Here is a 6,000-nt window from a genome sequence, read left to right as displayed (position 1 = left end):
TAAGGTCACAGACACCCCAAAACACACCACCAGACACAGTCCTGCCCACCAGAAAGACAAGATCCAGCTTCATCCACCAGAACACAGGCACCAGTCCCCTCCACCAGGAAGCCTATACAACCCACTGAACCAAACTTACCCACTGGGGGCAGACAACAAAAACAACAGGAACTATGAACCTGCAGCCTGCGAAAGGGAGACCCCAAACACAGTAAGTTAAGCAAGATGAGAAGACAGAGAAACACACAGCAGATGAAGGAGTGAGGTAAAAACCCACCAGATGAAACAAATGAAGAGGAAATAGGCAGTCTACCTGGAAAAGAATTCAGAGTAATGATAATAAAGATGATCCAAAGTCTTGGAAACAGAACGGAGAAAATACAAGAAATGTTTAACAAGGACCTAGAAGAACTAAAGAGCAAACAAACAGTGATGAACAACACAATAGATGAAATCAAAAATTCTCCAGAAGGGATCAATAGCAGAATAACTGAGGCAGAAGATCGGAAGAGTGACCTGGAAGATAAAATAGTGGAAATAACTACCGCAGAGCAGAATAAAGAAAAAAGAATGAAAAGAATTGAGGACAGTCTCAGAGACCTCTGGGACAACATTAAACACACCAACATTCGAATTATAGGGGTCCCAGAAGAAGAAGAGAAAAAGAAAGGGACTGAGAAAATATTTGAAGAGATTATAGTTGAAAACTTCCCTAATATGGGAAAGGAAATAGGTAATCAAGTCCAGGAAGCATAGAGAGTCCCATACAGGATAAATCTAAGGAGAAACACGCCAAGGCACATATTAATCGAACTATCAAAAATTAAATACAAAGAACAAATATTAAAAGCAGCAAGGGAAAAGCAACAAATAACATACAAGGGAATCTCCATAAGGTTAACAGCTGATCTTTCAGCAGAAACTCTGCAAACCAGAAGGGAATGGCAGGACATATTTAAAGTGATGAAAGGGAAAAACCTATAACCAAGATTACTCTACCCAAAATGGAGAAATTAAAACCTTTACAGACAAGCAAAAGCTAAGAGAATTCAGCACCACCAAACCAGCTTTACAACAAATGCTAAAGGAACTTCTACAGGCAGGAAACACAAGAGAAGGAAAAGACCTACAATAACAAACCCAAAACAATTAAGAAAATGGTAATAGGAACATACATATTAATAATTACCTTAAAAGTAAATGGATTAAATGCTCCAACCAAAAGACACAGACTGGCTAAATGGATACAAAATAAGACCCATATATATGCTGTCTACAAGAGACCCACTTTAGACCTAGGGACATTTATAGACTGAAAATGAAGGGATAGAAAAAGATATTCCATGCAAACGGAAATCAAAAGAAAGTTGGAGTAGCAATTCTCTATCAGACAAAAGAGACTTTAAAATAAAGGCTATTACAAGAGACAGAGAAGGACTCTACATAATAACCAAGGGATCAATCCAAGAAGATATAACAATTGTAAATATTTATGCATCCAACATAGGAGCACCTCGATACCTAAGGCAAATGCTAATAGCCATAAAAGGGGAAATCGACAGTAACACAATCATAGTAGGGGACTTTAACACCCCACTTTCACCAATGGACAGATCATCCAAAATGAGAATAAATAAGGAAACACAAGCTTTAAATGATACATTAAACAAGATGGACTTAATCGATATTTATAGGACATTCCATCCAAAAAACAACAGAATACACTTTCTTCTTAAGTGCTCATGGAACATTCTCCAGGACAGATCATATCTTGGGTCACAAATCAAGCCTTGGTAAATTTAAGAAAGTTGAAATCGTATCAAGTATCTTTTCCGACCACAACGCTATGAGACTAGACATCAATTACAGAAAAAAATCTGTAAAAAATACAAACACATGGAGGCTAAACAATACGCTACTGAATACCCAAGAGATCACTGAAGAAATCAAAGGGGAAATAAAAAAATGCCTAGAAACAAATGACAATGAAAACACGATGACCCAAAACCTATGGGATGCAGCAAAAGCAGTTCTAAGATGGAAGTTTATAGCAATACAATCCTACCTCAAGAAACAAGAAAAATCTTTCTTAGGTCAGTCTCCCAAGACAATAGAAATAAAAACAAAAATAAACAAATGGGACCTAATCAAACTTACAAGCTTTTGCACAGCAAAGGAAACCATAAACAAAACGAAAAGACAACCTACAGAATGGGAGAAAATATTTGCAAATGACACAACTGACAAGGGCTTAATTTACAATATATATAAATAGCTCATACAACTCAACAACAAAAAACAAAAGAACCCAATCAAAAAATGGTCAAAAGACCTAAATAGACATTTCTCCAAAGAAGACATACAGATGGCCAAGAAGCACGTGAAAAGCTGCTCAACATCACTAATTATTAGAGAAATGCAAATCAAAACTACAATGAGGTATCACCTCACACCAGTTAGAATGGGCATCATCAGAAAATCTACAAACAACAAATGCTGGAGAGGGTGTGGAGAAAAGGGAACCCTCTTGCACTGTTGGTGGGAATATAAGTTGATACAGCCACTGTGGAGAACAATATAGAGGTTCCTTCAAAAACTAAAAACAGAATTACCGTATGACCCAGCAGTCCCACTACTGGGCCTATACCCAGAGAAAACCATAATTCAAAGAGTCATGTACCACAATGTTCACTGCAGCTCTATTTACAATAGCCAGGACATGCAAGCAACCTAAGTGTCCACTGACAGATGAATGGATAAAGAAGATGTGGCACATATATACAATGGAATATTACTCAGCCATAAAAAGAAACAAAATTGAGTTATTTGTAGCGAGGTGGATGGAACTAGAGTCTGTCATACAGAGCGAAGTAAGTTAGAAAGAGAAAAACAAATACCGTATGCTAACACACATATATGGAATCTAAAAAAAAAAAAAAAAAAAACGGTTCTGAAGAACCTAGGGGCAGGACAGAAATAAAGACGCAGACGTAGAGAATGGACCTGAGGACACAGGGAGGGGGAAGGGTAAGCTGGAATGAAGTGAGACAGTGGCATGGACATATATACACTACCAAATGTAAAATAGCTAGCTAGTGGGAAGCAGCCGCATAGCACAGGGAGGTCAGCTCGGTGCTTGGTGACCACCTAGAGGGGTGGGATAGGGAGGATGGGAGGGAGAGGGAAGAGGGAGGAGATGTGGGGATATATGTATACGTGCAGCTGATTCACTTTGTTATATAGCAGAAGCTAACACAACAATGTAAAGCAATTATATTCCAATAAGGATGTTAAAAAAAAAAAAGAGAGAGCCTGTGAAGAGGAATGCAAGTGGCCTCTGGGAGTGGAGAGTGGTCCCTGGCTGACAGTCAGCAGGAAAAGGAGGACCTCTGTCCTATAACCACAAGGAACTGACTTCTGTCAATAACCCATATGAACTTGGAACCAGGTTCTTCCTTGGTCAAGTCTCCAGAGGAGAATTCAGCCAGTTGACACTATGATTTCAGCTCTGTGCAGCTCCCAGCAGTGGACTAGCTCTGCTTTCCAGACTTCTGACAGACAGAACTGTCAGCTAATAAATGGGTGTTACTTGATGACACTAAGTTTGTGGTAATTTACCACACAGCAAGAGAAAACGAACACAATTTCTAAGTATGTATTGACTATGTACAATGTTAAGTATGCCTTTCTATAACTGAAGTCAATTATTATTCATATCATCGATTTCTCATTGTCCTATTAGCTATAATGACAACAGCTAACAACCACATACTCCTGCTGTCAAACTCAATCAAATCACACAGTTCTGTGTCCTTCGAATTCCCAAAGGAACTCTAACTCATTATGGTCATCACAGCAATGGGACTGAGTGAAATCAGAGTTCTGTAGGTGGTAAGTTTCACAAGCGACTTAGGTGATAACAGAACATGGCAGGCCAAGAATGGCTGATGCAGACAGACAAAGGCTGGCAGGCACTGTAAGCCACGTGGGTGTGGGAGGCAGGCTGGAGGGAAGGCCAAGAGAAGATGCTTCAAGGGTCCAGAGTCCAGGCTAAGATACTAGAGAAACAAAGGGTCAGGGACATGAGCAAAGAACCTGCCAAACTAGTCAGGATCCAGCCTAAGAAGACGCCAAGCCTCAGGCTCTAGACAAGAGGTCCAGGAAACAGAAGCTAGCAACAAGAGGGGAAGTGAGATTAGGTCACCCCCAACTTATCTCAGCATGTTGAAAGGCTAGATGGGAAGGGAGGAACCTATAACCCACACAGCTGGGGGTTCAACAGATAGAAATTTATCAACAAGAGTCAAGGTTTTTTAAAATGTGGTTCCTCCCTCCTACACTGTTGGTGGGAAAGTAAATTGGTGCAGCCGCTATGGAAAGCAGTATGGAGGTTGCTCAAAAAACTAAAAGTAGAACTGCCATATGATCCAGCAATCCCACTCCTGAGCATATATCCAGACAAAACTGTAATTCAAAAAGATACATGCACCCCGATGTTCATAGCAGCACTATTCACCATAGCCAAGACATGGAAGCCACCTAAATGTCCACCGACAGAGGAATGGATAAAGAAGATGTGATACACATAATATATAAAATGGAATATTAGCCATAAAAAAGAATGAAATAATGCCATTTGCAGCAAAATGGATGGACCTAGAGATGATCATACTAAGTGAAGGAAGTCAGAAAGAGAAAGATAAATACCATATGATACCACTTATATGTGGAATCTAAAATATGACACAAAGGAACTTATCTATGAAACAGAAACAGACTCACGGACATAGAGAACAGATTTATGGTTGCCAAGGGGTACGGAGGATAGGGGAGGGATGGATTGGGAGTTTGGGATTAGCAGATCCAAACTGCTGTTTTATATAGAATGTATAAACAACAAGGTCCTACTATATAGCACAGGGTAACTATATTCAGTATCCTGTGATAAACCATAATGGAAAAGAATATGAAAAAGAATATATATATATATGTATATATATGTATATATATATATAAAAAACTGAATCACTTTGTTGCACAGCAGAAATTAACTATAATTAATTAATATAGTGTAAATCAACTATACTTCAATAAAACAAATTTTTAAAATATAATAAAATGTGGTTCCTGTATCAGCAGTATCAGCATCACCTGGGAATTCACCGGAATTGCAGTTTCTCCAGCCCTACCTGAGACCTAAGGAAACAGAAACTTTTGGGTGTAAGGCTCAGCAGCTGATGTTTTAACACACCCTCTGGTCATTTTGATGCACAATGAAGTTTGAGAACCCCAGCAATAGTGTCTTCACTCTTACCTTCCACTGACAAGCATCTTGAGAGCCGTAGAACCAAACCACCAGCCTAGCTTTCTCTTCCCTCATTAGCCAGTTTCCTCTATTTTCACACTAGATCCTCTCTGTCAGGACCTGTGGAAGGGCAGCAACAGTCAAATGCTGTTCATTTTCCTTGTCATCTCGGGTATATCATAAAGCAGATTATTGTTGAGCTGCATGTATGCATATTAATTCAAGACAGGTTTATAATAGATTATAAATTAGTATTGTGGAAACAAATCTGAATTAAATATACTCCAGAAGAGAAGGGGAAAAAACAATCAGTAACTTACTATTGCCAGGCACAAAAGAAGGAAAACAAAGCAATGAGAAAGCTTGCAGGTAATGCTCACCCTTGAGATCTCTCACATGAACAAGATTTTAGAATATGAGTGTTTAGACAGTTTTTCTGAATGAAGAAAATTGTTTTTGCAGTGTAAATGAAATAAGAAAATCCTGTCTAAGTTAAAAATCACATATATTAGGAGTGTTGACTGTGAGAGGGAGTTTTGTGCTTATTTTGGGTCAGTAGCTGAACATCTATTCTCTTTATCATCCACGCACTATTTACTTTTTTTTTTTTTTTTTTTAGAAATGACACTTACTAAAATGCTTTCATTAAGTGTCTCCTTGACTTTTCCCTGTATTTTCCAACTTTTAATCCAGAA

Source organism: Hyperoodon ampullatus (genome assembly GCF_949752795.1).
Source record: "Hyperoodon ampullatus genome assembly, chromosome: 4".
NCBI classification, from domain to species: Eukaryota; Metazoa; Chordata; class Mammalia; order Artiodactyla; family Ziphiidae; genus Hyperoodon; species Hyperoodon ampullatus.
This window is presented reverse-complemented; position numbering follows the sequence as displayed.